The 15,991-nt window shown below is 40.0% G+C and overlaps 1 long non-coding RNA gene across 1 annotated transcript in view; it reads right to left on the reverse strand.

The window, feature by feature from the left end:
* Positions 1-15,925, reverse strand: part of LOC122552766 (uncharacterized) — a 38,583-nt gene extending 22,658 nt beyond the window's left edge. The window contains exons 1-2 of the long non-coding RNA XR_006312488.2: positions 12,818-15,925; positions 10,956-11,060 (exon numbers count right to left, since the gene is read on the reverse strand). This is a non-coding gene — a long non-coding RNA (uncharacterized LOC122552766). The remainder of the gene's footprint in view (positions 1-10,955; positions 11,061-12,817) is intronic.
* Between the last annotated feature and the right edge of the window lie 66 nt (positions 15,926-15,991).

Here is a 15,991-nt window from a genome sequence, read left to right on the forward strand (position 1 = left end):
CAACCTTGGACCTTCGGGTGACCATCCTCCAAGGCGGACTTTGGGACAGGCAGCAGCGAAAAGTGGCCAAGCAGAGGCTGATAGCAAAGTTCGATACCCATAGGGAGGGCCTCAACCGGGACCTTGGGTTCATGTCACACTTCAGGTGACCACCTTTGCACTATACACACACACACACACACACACAAATACACGCATACACAGACACGCACACAGACACTCACACACACCTCTACGGACACACACACTCTCACATGCATCCTCTCACAGACTTAGACCACTCTACACACACACACACATATACACTCACAGACACTCACAACTCCCCACCCTAGACACACACAAAGACCCACATGCACCCATATACATATATGTTTGTGGGGTGAATTTGTGCTTGCAGAGTTACATTGGACTTTGCTCAAAAACTGCATGGATCCATGTAAGACTCTGTTAACTCACATTTTTAGATTAGAATCAGTCTAAACCTTATGGCATAGACAGAGAACACAGGGGGCTAACACCTTCAACATATTATCTGCCTAACACCAATTGTTACAGTTAACCTGAGAATGTAACTTTTAAAAAAGGTTTTGTGATTTACACATGAAAGAAGTGAAACTGTCATGGTCATTCGAACAGATGAAAGATTCAACAAACAATCAAGGTATTTTTCAATGTATAATTTCAGTTACATCACACTGTAAACTTTTGCTATAAATTCTGTGTCTTACAATTGTGTCCTCCACAATCCCCTGAGGAAGGAGCGGCACTCCGAAAGCGAGTGCTTCCAATTAAACCTGTTGGACTGTAACCTGGTGGTGTGTGATTTTTAACATAATTCCATAAGTTTTAGATAGTTATAGATAAGGATAACATTGTTTTTACAACAGTACTGGCAGGAAGTGGAGGAGTTAGATTGAGGGTGTCAATTTGAGTGTAAATCAACATCTGATGTGAGAGTTTTTTAAAGGCTATTTGATCACAGCTCAGGACCTGTATGTTCCTGTGAGAGTGAAAGATAAGGATGGCAAGATTTGGGAAGAGATATTGAAAATTTCTTTGAAAGATAAATGAAGCATGTGCAAGGTTTGGGAAAGTGACATCAAACAGGGCCCTTGAGGAATATAAAGGAAGCAGGAAAGAACTTAAACCAGGAATTAGGGAGGTTAACAGGGACCGTGAAATGTCATTGGCTGGTAGGATTAAGGAGACTCCCAAGGCTTTTTTGTGTATGTTAGAAGCAAAGAGGGTAGCTAGAGGACAACTCAAGGACAAATGAGGGAATTAATGTGTGAAGACAGAGGAAGTGGGTGAGGTCCTTAATGAGCATCTTGTATATGTTTTCACCAAGGAGAAGGATATGGATGATGGTAATATTAGGGAGGGGTATGTTGACATTCTAGGGCACATTGATATTAAGGAGTAGGTGTTGGGTGGCTTGAAAACTATCAAGGTAGTTTGAGTCCCAGGGCCTGTTGGAATCTATCCTGGGATACTGAGAGAGGGAAAGAAAGATATTTCTGGGGACTCGACAGAGATCTTTCTATCCTCCTTAGCCACAGGTGAACTTTCAGAAGCCTGGAGAATAGCCAATGTTGTTTTTATGTTTGAAAAGGGCAATAGGGATAATCTGGGAATTTACAGTCCAATGAGCCTTACATATGGTAGGGAAATTATTGGAGAAGAGTCTTAGGCACAGGATTTACTCATATTTGGATAAGAATGGACTTATCAGGGATAGTCAGTATGGCTTTGTGTAGGGGAGGTCTTGTCTCACAAATTTGATTGAATTTTTTTGAGGAAGTAGTGAAAATGATTGAGGGTAGGGCAATGTATGTTGAAGAAGATTATGGTCCAGAAGATTATGTCACATGGGATGTACAGTGAGTTGATAAGTTGGATACAAAATTGGCTTCATCATAGGAGACAAAGAGTCGCTGTGGAGTGGCATTTTTGCTGACTTGAGTTCTGTGACCAGTAGTGTTCTGCAAGAATCAGTCCCAGGAAGTCCTAAGACTTCTGCTGGTAACATGTATAAATGATTTAGATGAAAATGTAGATGGTCGAATTTGTAAGTTTGCAGACAACACAAAAATTGGTGAAGTTGGACGTAATAAGGAAGGTAGACAAAAGATACAACAGGATCTAGATCATTTGGAAAGTTGGATAGAGAAATGGCAGATGGAGTTTAATCTAGGCAAGTGTAAAGTGATGGGATGGATTTTGGGGGATTAAGAACAAACTATACAGGAAATGACAAGATCTGTAGGAGTATTGATTGGACAGGTACGTGGATTGGAAAGATTTAGTGGGATATAGGCTAAATGCAGGCAAATGGGTCTAGTTCAGTTTAGGAAACCTGATCAGCATTGACAAATTGGGCTGATGGTTCTGTTTCTGTGCTGTATGACTCTATGCTTTTTTTATGGAATATACAGAGAGATCTCATTGTGCAAATCGGTAGCTTCCTGTAAATGGATAAGGTGATAAAAAAGACATATGGCACGCTTGCTTCATTGGTCAAGGCATTGAGTATAATAGTTAGCAAGTCCTGATACAGCTGTATAAAACTTTGAACCACATTTTGGAATATTGCTTGCAGTTCTAGTTGCCGCACAATCAGAAGGATGTAGAAACTTTGGAAAAGGTACAAAGTGGTTGACCAGGATGTTGTCTGGATTGGAGTATATTAGCTATCAGGAGAGGTTGGGTAAACTTGGATTGTTTCCATTAGAGTGTTGGAGGCTGAGGGGGCAATCTGATAGAAGTATATAAAATTGAAGTTTGGATAGAGTGGATGTTTGGATTCTTTTTCACAGGGTAGAAATGTCAAATCCTAGGTGGCATAGGTTTAAGGTGAGAAGAGAAAAGTTTAAGGGAGATGTGTTAGAAAAGTTTTTTTTACACAGACGGTGGTAGGTGCCTGCAAAGCACGTCAGGGAGAGGTAGTAAAAGCAGGTACGTTAGCAATGTTTAGGAAGCATTTAGACAGAACATGAACAGACAGGGAATAGAGGACCACGTACAGACAGATAGGATTAGTTTAGAATGGCATCATGGTCAGTGCAGACATAGTGGGCCGAAGGGCCTGTTCTTATACCTTGTTCTCTATGTTGCATAATTAGACCTCCCACCACACTTGTGTTTGTATCGGCCCATCCCCACATTGGCGATCAGACAGCCCGATATCTGAATTACCTCCCTCTAATATCCCATTCGCAAATTCCTCCTGATGTTTATTCCCAAGCCCTCTGTCCGCCACCATCTCCCCAAAATGTCAATGCAAAAGACAGAATTGAATAAATATTCAATTTTCTGGGCTACAGAATAAAGGAGGGCAAATGAGATTAATTGCTCAGATGAGAGCCAAGGAGCAATGCGCCAAATGGCAATTCTACTCTGCTCAAGGACCCTTTTATTATAATCCTTCCCAATTTAACCATTACAACTATAATCTTATTCTACTGTTCAGCTAGAGAAAATATGAGAAGGATAGGTCAGAGTCGCAAAAAAGAAAGTATTATCCATTATTAGATGAAAATACATGAAATAATGTATCAATGTTCTATTGTGCATCATAGATAAATGTACCTCAGAAGTCATCAGTAGGTTAAATACTCAGTTTCTGCAGACTCTTCTAATTGCAGCAGAGTTAAGAAGGTAACTGAGCAAACCCAAAGGATGAATATCCCCATGTGCATGTGAATGCAAAAGATTGCTGTTAAAGACATTATAATCTAGTCACATTGGGACCAGATGTTTTGCTAGTTTCTAATTTGACAGAGACTTCATACAAATGGTGGTCAAGATAGACAGAATGGAGACATACAATTTAATACTTTGAATAATGGGTTTGATCTTTCTCTTTATTTCTTATCTGTTTCAATATCTGCATATGCAATTTACAACAGCTTTAAATGCATTTTAAAAATTCTCCTCAACTCACTCAGGTCAGCTGGTGAGTTTTTGTGTGAAACATTAGTTGATGAAACATCGACTTGTCATTTTTCACTCATTTGCCCATTTTTGGTTTAAAAAATATGACCTATTTTCAGATATCTTATTTTAAAAAATAAACAAAGCTCTGAATGTTTAAATAGGTTTATGACCTGTCTTGGTCTTTTTGAACATAAATCTTACTCTTACTATTTCCCTGATGTCAACAGCTCTGCAAATGTTGCATTTAGTCTTCAAAAATTGAATTATAACTGCTCTGATGGGAGTGAAATTCTATATTTATCTGTGCTTGCAAGTACAGCAATGGAATTTATATTAAAAAAAATGAAAACCAGACTTGCTCAAGACTATCTTGTGGCGTTGGGATTTTCAGAATGTGTTGAGTGCACTCCGTGGTATGATGCACAGCCGTTTACTCCCTCATTAACTGTTTGAGATTTACTTATTTCAGCTTTTATGCCACTTAAAGTTGGCTTGTCACTGAAGAAGACTTTTAGCTAACGAATCAGTTCTAAACCAATGGGCCGCTGCAAATGGTCACACAATGTTCTGTGTTTATCATCAGTAATCACACAAGAGGCAAATGCAGCATAGAATGATCTCTGCTCCATAATTCTCAGACACTGCGCCAAATTATTAATGAAAAGGAGAAGCTCGAGTTTGTTTTGTACAGAAAACAAAGCCCTTGTTCTTGGGTCAAGTTAAAAAATAGAAAGATCATTTCAACAACATTATAAATCTATTACTTATTGCAAACGGGTTTCTGTCCAAGCACACTTGCTTAAGAGTTTAGAGATATCATTAAGAATAGTTGCTTATATTTTTAGAATTATTGAGTTTAAAAATACTTCATAAAGATCAACATGTGTTACATTTATAACTCATGACAAGTAGATTTTTACAGATATGGTATTCTATGACTGTTTCAGTACAGAATAGGGAAAGGTGGTCCTGTGCTATGCACACCAGAAGTCTCAGACTTGATTGCTGTTCTGTACTGAGTTAGCTTTCAAACACAGGCAGCACACAAGACACCACAACTGGTAACATTTCTACCACACAAGTGGCAACCTCCAAGAAGGGAGAATCTAAACATCTCTCTCTGATTTACAGTGGGATTGCCCGCTCTGAATCACCACTATCAACGTCCTAAGGATTCCTAGACACTGAAATCTGTGAGCAATGTAAATGCTGAGGCTGGAATTTTCCTGTTTTTAGACAAAGTTCGAAAACAGGTGAATTTCCAGGAGGGGAATCCATGTCATACTACAGGGAGAAAGCCTGCTGAATCTTTCTGATAGTCTGCCAGGGGGTTTTCTGTCAGAGTTAGGACCATAGAGTGGGAATTCCTGCTTGCCTGGAGCTGCAGACCAATCAGAGCCTGTCAGTCCCAGAAGTGAGCAATGCCATAGAGCTGGCCTTGGCTGCTGCTGGAATGCCACACCCAGATGCAGACTGTGGAGGTTAGCTATCAGGAAATGTCTTGCTGTTTGGGTAGGTTTCTGGAATTGGAGATCATGGAGAGCAGGGGAGGTCAGGAGTGAGCACAGAGGGTGACTCCATTCCTCTGCCCTCAGACCAGTCAGTTGTCTAAAACTAGAGCAGATTGAAGGACCCCTCCCCCACCCAAAATTGACAGCTGTCCACTCTGGTAAAACAGTTCATAGGCTAATTCTGCCTTGGCCTGCACAGAGCTAAAGTAATAGCAAGTCAGGTGAGGAATGTGGAGAGGGCAGAGTTGTTAGGAATGGTATCATCCCACCTAATTGACTTCATTTCTCACCTCCAAGCTTCTGGAATATGGAGCCCCAGAGGCTAAGAATTCTGAGGTGCGTAACTCACTTCCTGATTCCCTAAAGCCTGACCAACATCTGTAAGATGTGCCAGCAATGTGGTGGAATATTCTCCACATAACAACATGAGTGCCACTCCAATAACATTCAAGAACCTCAACATCATTCAGGACAATGCAGCCCAATAAACTCCTACACCACTGGAGCACAGAGTCACAATAATGTGTACTGTTTTCAAGACTAACAGCATCACTTTACCAAGGCTCATTCAACAGCACTTTCTAAACCCACAACCTCTACAGCCCAGAAGGACAAGGACAGCAGACACATGGGAACACCTGCAATACCTACAGGTTTCCCTCCAAGCCACACAATTCCTGACTTGGAACAATATCACCATTCCTTCAGTTCCACTGGACCAAAATCCAGGTACTCCCTCCCTAACAGCACTGTGAATGTTCCTCCACCACATGGACTTCAATAATTCAAGAAGGAGGCTTACCACTGTCTTCACAAGGACAATTAGGGACTAGGAATTGAACAGGGAACTGAACAGTACTAATTTGTAGATGACACCAGCCCTAATGGAGCAATATGATAAGTTTGAGGCAAAGATGTTTTGCTTGAGGGCTTTTTGTTACTTAATTCCTGCTGTTAACCTACTTTCAAAATGGACCACATAGTAGCCAGATGGGGTATCGTTATGAGAATGGATCAGAACCCATATATATTTATAGCGAATCTTTACTTTGAATTCCAAAATGATTTTTTTTTCAAAACAAGAGGACTACTAAAGGAAAAAAACCCAGAAATTTGCAGATGTAAATGCCCTGTCTGTCTGGTGAAGTCCTGTGTGAAGCCTACATTTTACTTGTAAAATGCCAGGAAAACCAAACAGAAAGACTTAACAAGAGGAGATAACATGGAGCATCAGTGCCCACCCCACTTCCAGAAATATAGAAAATAAGGTTTCAAAACTGACTGCAACACTTGTCTCTGTTATTGGCTGAATGTCCCAGTGTGTGGGCTAGATTTGCTGGGAGAGCCACAGCATTACGAGCAGCCCTTTGAACCAACCCAAAAGGGAAAAGACTGTCTCTCACCCCGATTGCTGAATTCTGTCACTGTTGACTGGAATCATAACAAAAGAATTTCAGCCAGCCTTAAAAGCCAAGAATCTTGAAATTTGTCTGCTCAATCGCCAACATCAGTACAACTGGTGCTATCTATTAATAGCCACAACATCATCTTATCTGCTCTTCATGAACAAATAAGACACTGATCCACAATTCTTTCAATCTTTTCACTTCTTACTTCTACTCTGTGTGTATGCGTATTGTGTTAGAAATTCTACTTTTGTTGTAATTAAACAACTCAATATTTTGTTATTTCAAGAAAGCCTGGGTAGAAAGGCTCCTTTTAAATTATATGTTTGTTTGGGTATGCAGAAAGATACAGACAAGGGAAGGGATTCTTTTAAGTTAAATGTGTTGCAAACAAGCAAGAGGCTAATGAAGAACCAAGAGTAGCCAATTAATCTTCCCCTCACCTGGAGTTAAGAATTTGAAGTACTCTGTCTGGGAACATCAGAAATTGGAGAACATTGCACAATGTTTGGTGTAACAATAATTAATAAAGCATTCACCATTTGAGTGGTACACAGCATCTTTTGTAATTCAGGGCATTTTGTGTATTGCAAGTGGTAGACTAAACATCTTAGAAAAACCGGAGAGGAGTACAGAATTTAGAAGTAGAATCCCTACAGTGTGGAAAAAGGCCTTTCAGCCCAACAAGTCCACACCAACCCTCCAAAGAGTAATCCATCCAGACAGACTCCCCTACCCTATATTTACCTCTGATCAATGCACCCAGCCTACACATCCCTGAACCATATGGACAATTTAGCATGGCCATTGCACATCAGATTGTGGGAGGAAACCGAAGCACCCAGAGAAAGCCCACACAGACATGGGGAGAGTGTGCAAACTCCACACAGACAGTTGTCTGAGGCTGGAATCGATGCCAGGTCCCTGGTACTATGAGGCAGCAGTGCTAACCACTGAGCCACTGTGCCGCCCCACAGTGAAATCAGAAAGAATTGAGTATGGAAATGATCCACAAGGGATCCAAAGATAATGGAAGAAAGACTGGAAGCTGAGTTACTGAAATTTAGAAAATTAAGCAGCAACTTTATAAGGAAGACTTTAAAGTTGTTAATCTCTAAACTCTTCATGTGTCCATGTACTAGAATAGGAAAGGATGGTAAGATTGAAAATTTAGGGATATGATGAGGAAGACAGTTTCTACTTTATAAAGTAGTGGTGCCAAAGTGAGAATTAATCCATGACATAGAACATTGAGCAATACGGATAACAATAACAGGGAAGGGAAAAAAGAACATGGGAAAGGAAAATGATCAGAAAAAAATACTTATGTTTATAAAACAGCTTCTGCTAACACAACCAGAGAAACATATTTTTGATTTATTGTCACTGTTAAAATGGAGAAAATGTGACAGCTAATTTATACGCACAAAGTTCTCTCAACTCGTACTGCAATATTGGTTGGATAATCTTGTTTTAAAATGCTGATTGACCAGGAATAACCTTCCTGATCACCTTCAAAACAGCATCATGAGATCTTATATCCACCCTAGAGAACAAACATCTTTTTTGACAGGCAACACTTTTGGCTGCGTGGCACTCCCATGGTATTGCACTATAATGTCAGATTTGTTTTTTTTTGCTCAAACCCTGGAGTGGAATTTGAACTCACAGCTTTGTGACTCAGACATAAGGAGGATGTCAACTGAGCCAGACTGAAACATACTGCAAATCGATAAACAATCAATAAATAAATCAATAAACAACGACTTCAGCAAAAATGATAACAGGCAGAAAATATGAAGCAGGTCAAGAAGGAAAATCAAATTAAGCAATTATAAACAGGGATGTTTAAGACAAAGTAACAAATTGCTAATGTGGACAAAACAAAAACAAAGGAAAAGTAGAAGTGTGATATACAAATAGTAAAAGTTGTTTGCACTGTAATGCTCAGAGTATGGGAGTGAGAAGCAATTATGTTACGGGAAGGTACATCTTTAATTGCACTAACAGAGACTTGACATGAGGAATTGTGCAGGATATAACATTTTTAGGAGGCACTAGGAAGGAGGAAGCATGATACTGATGATGGAAAGATTACATGCTGTAAAAAGGACTCATGTAAACAAAAATGAGGTTCAGGCAAAGTTAACATTGCTAGACATCAAAGATAAACAAAGGGATTGTTTCATTAATGCAGTTGTATTCCAGCCAGCCCTGCTAATTATGTAAAGGAAATGGAAGAGAACATCATTTGACAGGTCAAAGAGATCAGTACAAGTAAGACCATTATTGTTTCAGAAGATTGTAATTGTTCATTCATTGTGTTACAGATATGAAGTTTGTAAGATTATTACTTTTCAAACTGTCTCTTTATTTAGGGTAACATGGAGGAATGAACTGGGTCATATGACTGGAGAAACTCAGTAGGCCTAACAGCACCTGTGGGAGAAAACCGAGTTAAAGTTTCAAGCCCGCTGACCCTTCATCAGAGTCAAGATGAGTTCAGATGCCCTCTGTTCCTCACCCCTCACACCCACTCAACCTCCACCCACTAACTATGCCCATTGCTGCCAGCTCAAGACTCAATCTAATCTCATGGCCTTCAGGTCAACTTATGTCCTTCTATCCAAGTTCTATTGCTCCACATGTCTCCATGCCAGTGTACATCGCTCTCCATGACCTCTTACAGCCCCATACCAACATATACCATCTCTCCCACTCATTTCTATGGGCCCTAAGCTATCTCGTGAAAGCCCCTGACCTACCATCCTTTCCCTTAAAATATCCACTCCAACTTCACCAGCTATGCTGAGATTAACTAAAATAACAGAGAATTGAATATACGAGTTGGGATGTCATGTTGCAGCTGTACAGGACATTGGTTAGGCCACTTTTGGAATATTGTGTGCAGTTCTGATCTTCCTTCTGTAGGAAGGATGTTGTGGATCTTGAAAGGGTTCAGAAAACATTTACAAGGATGTTGACAGGGTTGGAGGATTTGAGCTAGAAGGAGAGGATGAAAAGGTTGAGGCTGTTTTCCCTGGAGCATTGGAGGCAGAGGGGTGACCTTATAGAGGTTTATAAAATCATAAGGCTCATGGATAGGGTAAATAGACATGGATAGGGTAAATAGACAATGGGTCGGGGAGTCCAGAACTAGAGGGCATATGTTTAGGGTGAGATGGGTAAGATTTAAAAGAGACCTAAGGGGCAACGTTTTCACGCAGAGGGTGATGTGTGTATGGAATGGGCTGCCAGAGGAAGTGGTGGATGCTGGTACAATTACAACGTTTAAAAGGCATCTGGATGGATATATAAACAGGAAGGGTTTGGAGAGATGTGGGCCGGGTGCTGGCAAATGGGACTAGATTGGGTTGGAATATCTGGTCAGCATGGACGAGTTGGACCGAAGGGTCCGTTTCGGTGCTGTACATCTCTATGACTCAATGCTAGATATCTATTACAGACTTCACTATACAGTAAGTTCTGCTACAACTTGTGTATCTTTAATATGAATTGGCTTTAATGTGATTGAAGAATTTAGACCGTTATTTATAGGAAGTGAACCTTCCTTACCTGTATTGGCTTTAATGCAATTCTGGCCCCATTAGTTTAAATGGAGTGACTATTGCACCATGTCCTTAGAACGCAAGATCGCATGAGAACGGAACTATCACGTTATATCAGAACCGACTGTATATAAAAAAAACTCTCATTGAGAAAATGTCCACTCGATATATGTGCATACCTTCAAGCACTTCATCCCTTTATAAAGCAATTATTTGTTTTCATAGCCACACAATCAAGACAGTAGATCCCCTAATAACTTCTTGGTACTATCAATTGCATTGTGAACTTACAACTTCACCCCTCCAGTGTGATAATATTATGTTGTGGAAGCAGTCAAGTCTGATTAACACTGTAAGTATATCCCTCAGATATATGACAAAAAACAAGGGTTGAAGCTGAAAGGGCCATCTTCCTTCAAAACAGAAGCAAATCATGTCTTTTCGTTTAAATTCAAGAGCAGGGTATTTAAATAACTTGAAAGCTTAGGAATTCCACAGACATATTAATCTTTTCTATACGGGATACATACCTTGTTCCAGTGAAAATGGGGTGTCTTTAATACTGACAGCACAGTGTTCGAATGGCCCTTGTACTGGGTAGCTCCCATGTGTAAATCACATCCTGCTTCCTTATCCTAGTTACCATAAAAATAGAATCTGTCAGAAACGGGGGCAATACTCGCAAAACTTAGGTCGCAGTGCATTTTATAGAAAGATGCAGATTATCCATGACACCGCAAAAAAATTAGCATTAGTCTCCAAGTCTCAGCAGGGGCTGGGAGGCCTGGCAGGTGGAGGATAAGCAATGTTAGGAATGTTAAGTTTTGTATGAGGTTATACTGTCCAGATTCTTCCAATAAAGAATATAGCTAGAACTATAGAATAGCTAACTCACATTTCTACCCATACAAGGTCCATGTGATTCACATTGCTGTGGAGATGCATTTTGAGAGAAGAGCAACAAATCATTTTAGGATTAAGGTACAGTTAAAGATGAACATCATAAATAGGTCAGACAGGCTAGTGCATGGGGAAGAGGGAGGAAGATAGAGACAGCTAGTCCTATACATTATGCAGGCCCTGTTGGTCACCAGAGCTTGTGCTCAGATTTAATGAATCAAGTTTATGAGGATTTAAGCCATTTTCAAAAATTTGATTTGGCCAACTTGAGGGAAGAGCCTCCATTTTGTCATTCATCAGGAAAGTCAGTTCAGGAATTAGAAATTATCTGACCAGAAAAGGAAATCCAAAAGCATGTCATTGGGAGCTCTGATTAGCTTAGGACTGGTTCCTGGAAAATTAAGTGTCCACTTAAGGGACAGAAGGAAGTATAATCTAGGAAGAGGATTTTCTATAGGTTTAAAAGGTAAGTAAGCGATCAATTCTGCAATTTAGAGAATAGGTTACATATTAAATGGTATTTAGACAATGTAATTTATTACATTTTTAAAACTTGAAAGTTTGTTGCCTATTCCTTCCAGGCAGCCATTAGAAGTTCAAGTATCTTTCTAAATGTTATTCACCTCCACAGGAATCTTAACTGATTTAAACAGGAATAAAGTGAATGGAGAAAAGATAATTCAGCTCCAAAATGTATGTGGGACCTCTTCCTTAATTAACATGCTCACTTGTCCATAAATGGAGGGACCCAAATATGAGTTGGAAATAAATCTAGTAAATCTAGTCAAACACCTCAGAAGTAATCATCACCAGATGGTAAAGTTTAAAGCCACATAGAAAGGGAAGAAACAAAAACAAATACACCAGTTTGGAATTGAGCATATCTTAAAAATGTGGAGCATGAGTGAGTTGAGGCGAGGTGCAAAGAGAAATTAACGTACAAGATTACAGATCTACAATTCTGCATTTTTGTAAAGGTGATTTTAAAATTGCTGAATCAACATATGCAGCTTATCAAATAAAGAATGTGTCATCTATAAGACTCACCAATGCCTCCCCAAGTGCAAATGGAGTGGACCCCACCAATGATTCAAATAAGGTTACAGGTTTGGCTGTACAGAACACGATTATTGCTAAAAAGTGACACATTTTGTCAAAGATTTCTATTTTGCAATCATCAGGCCAATTCACAAGAAATAGAAATGTAATGAGAGCACAATATTGGCATTGTCTGAGAGGAGAGTGCTAATTGGTTGGCAAGGAGAGTCTGCTTGGTTTCTATGGGGTATGACAACATGGAGGATGGATACATAGTCCAGGAAATGGTTGACCACCTAGGAGGAACTTCCTGTAGACTTGGCTATTTTTAATAAATGGGCCTCATTCACATGTTACTCACCAAAGTCATGCCCAAAAGAACTCTGAGATCATAGAGAAGCTCCACAGTGTAGGCTTTCAAAGAAAAATATGAAAAACAATTAAAAACCATTACTTGTCTATGCCTCTTCTGTGACTGTGGATCCAGTTTCCAGTTATTTAGCCTGGCAGGAAAGACATAAATGCAGCTCAGATCCCAGTGAAAACAGTTGAGTCCCAAAAGATATCATCTGATCCCAAATAAAGGCAAAATACTAATGGATGCTGGAAAAAGAAACAGACACAGAAAATGATAGAGAAACTCAGCATGTCTAGTAGCAGTTGTGGAGAGAGAAACAAGATTAATATTTGAGTCTGATATCAGTCCTGTTCAGGACAGTGCTGAAGAAGTTATACCAGACTTGAAACATGAACTTTGCTCTTCACTCCACAGCTGCTGTCAGACACACACGTGAAAATTTGTGTGCTTATATTTGCTGTCTGTAAATTAACATTTCAGTTGACCAGATCAGGGCTGGAGTGGATCAGTCCTGCAACCTCAACCATCCAGTTTCTTCTGGGTAGGATAAAACACTACCACCATTTCCATTCGCTCCACCTCTGCTCCAACAACTTTTCAGGGTTCAATTGAAATTGAATCCATGCCAGAAGGTTGGAAATTGGCCAATGCCAGAGCCATTTCCAAAAAAAAAGAGATAGAATTAACCTGGATAATTACAAGCCATTTGGTAACATCTGCAACACAGCAAAATTTACAATCTTTAATTAAATATGAAATGACTAGATATCTAAATGGAGTGAAAATAATTAGAAACAGCCAAACTAAATGTAAAAAAAAATGAAATCTGAACTAGATAAACCTAGTTGAGATCTTTGAGGTGATGAATATATTTGGGCAGAAATGCAGTGGATGATGTCTACATGGACTTTGAGAAAGACTTTGACAGGAGACTATTGAGAATAAATAATTAGGGAGAAGGTAATCTATTGTCTAAAACTGGCAGAGCAAGGGAACAGTGCGAAAAAAAAGCTGCTGAGAATGATAGAAATGGAGAGTAGTATCTCACAGACTCTGGGCTAGAGGAACACATGTCCAAATCTCCAGGTGCTCTGGAAACTAGGAAATGCTGAAAGTAAATCTGATCATCAAAGGATATTGTAAGGAAATAAGGTTGTGAATTAAATATTGTTAAGAAGATTGAATTCAATGTAAATAGATATGTGGGTGCAAAACTGAATTGGAGAAAATCACTCATCATAATTTAGATGAGGGAAAGCTAATTGATGTAGAGAAGAAAAATGAATTGTTGGTGCATATTCATGAGACAGTCAACTGACTCTCGGGTGAAAAAAGTCATAGCGTTAAAGTCATAGCGTATGGCATTAAAAGATGGTGTGTAGAAGATAAAGGTACAGTAATCGTAATTTGATAATTTTCAGTCCCTATTCTATGGGAGGACGTTTTGAGATAATAGAGAAAGTGCAGGACCAATTCAGTATGATGTTGTTGATGTGAGGAAACATAAATATTGGAGAATTATAGATCCTTACAGCATAGAGCCTGTGTGAGCTTTCACATCTATTTAACCCTTAATACTGTACGTTTCTCTGATTCAGACTTGACTAATTCCCTCTTGGTTATTGATGAAATCAGCTTCCACCATATTTACAGGGAGAGCATTCTAGATCCTACTGCATGGAGAAAACATTTCTGCACATCCCCCCTCTTGACTTCAAAGCAATCACCTCTTATTGACCCAATATTATAGAATCCTGACAGTGTGGAAACAGGCCATTCAGCCCAACAAGTTCACACCAAACAGCATCCATCCAGACCCATTCCCCCGATTAATGCACCTAACCTACACATCCCTAAACAATTTGGGCAATTTAGCATGGCCAATTCACCTAACCTGCACGTCTTTGTGCAGGACTGTGGGAGGAAACCCACAAAGACACCAGGATAATGTGTAAACTCCACATAGACAGTCGCCCAAGACTGGAATTGAACCCGGGTCTCTGATGCTAATCACTGAGCCACTGTGCCTTTAGTAGCTGGTGGAAACAAACATTTTCTATTAAGTCTATCAAAACACCTGTTCATCATCAATCACCTCTTAGCCTTCACAACTTCAAGGAGAATCAGTTTGTATTTTCTGAGCTCTTCCTTGCTGGAGGGAGTGTGCCTGACAGTGGCCTTGGAGGTTTGGTCAGATGACTACATGTGTGTCTGTGTCTAAACCAGTCAGGCATGATGAGGGTCTCCCTACCATAGAACATTGAACATAGAACATAGAAGAATACAGTGCAGAACAGGCCCTTTGGCCCTCGAAGTTGCGCCGACCTGTGAACTAATCTAAGCCCATCCTCCTACACTATCCCATCATCATCCACGTGCTTATCCAAGGACTGTTTAAATGTCCCTAATGTGGCTGAGTTAACTACATTGGCAGGCAGGGCATTCCACGCCCTTACCACTCTCTGCATCTAACATCTGTCATTAATGTAACCCCTCTCAATTTGCAGCTATGCCCCCTCGTACAAGCAGATGTCAGCATCCTAGGAAAAAAACTCTTATTTATCCAACACACATTATCGCTAATGGCAACTTTTTTTTCACATACCAAATTCTGTTCATTTCAGTCAGTCCCACTTTCATCAGTCTCTACATATGCCTTTCATGTGTTATCTCTAAAGTCTTCAGTCCTTCTGATGATATGCATGATAATTTTTATTGGCAGTTGGTCTGGAGTTAGCTCAATCCATCTCTACGAAATCTCAATGCCAAGGTGAGAGCTTTATCAGAGCAGGACCCGTCTTTTAGATTGAGTGTCTGGATTATGGGAGGTTTCTCCACTGCCAGTTGCTGATCTCTGTACTTCAACCAGTTCTTGCAGCATTATCTTTCTCTTGTCCCATTCAATTACACATTCCCCTGCCTCCTGGGCTGTGCTGTTTTGATTTTCACTTGCCTACTTTGCAATGCTAAGTGCGGGATTAGGATGGTTCAGTAGTTAATTCTGACTCGATGGGCTGCAGAGCCTTTTTCTATGCTGTGGATCTCTGAGAGTCTATCATCAGCTGTCAAGAATGACTCAGAGAGTCACAGAGTACAGCACGGAAACAGCATGTCCATGCTGACGAGATATCCTACATTAATCTAAAGTAATACCATTTGCCAGCATTTGGCCTACATCCCTATTCATGTACCCATCCAGATGCCTTTTAAATATTGTAGTCTCCACCACTTCCTCTGGCAGCTTATTCCACACACATACCAACCTGTGGT

This window comes from Chiloscyllium plagiosum, unplaced genomic scaffold (genome assembly GCF_037043375.1).
Source record: "Chiloscyllium plagiosum isolate Xiang-an unplaced genomic scaffold, Cpla_swu_hap1 HiC_scaffold_10, whole genome shotgun sequence".
NCBI classification, from domain to species: domain Eukaryota; kingdom Metazoa; phylum Chordata; class Chondrichthyes; order Orectolobiformes; family Hemiscylliidae; genus Chiloscyllium; species Chiloscyllium plagiosum.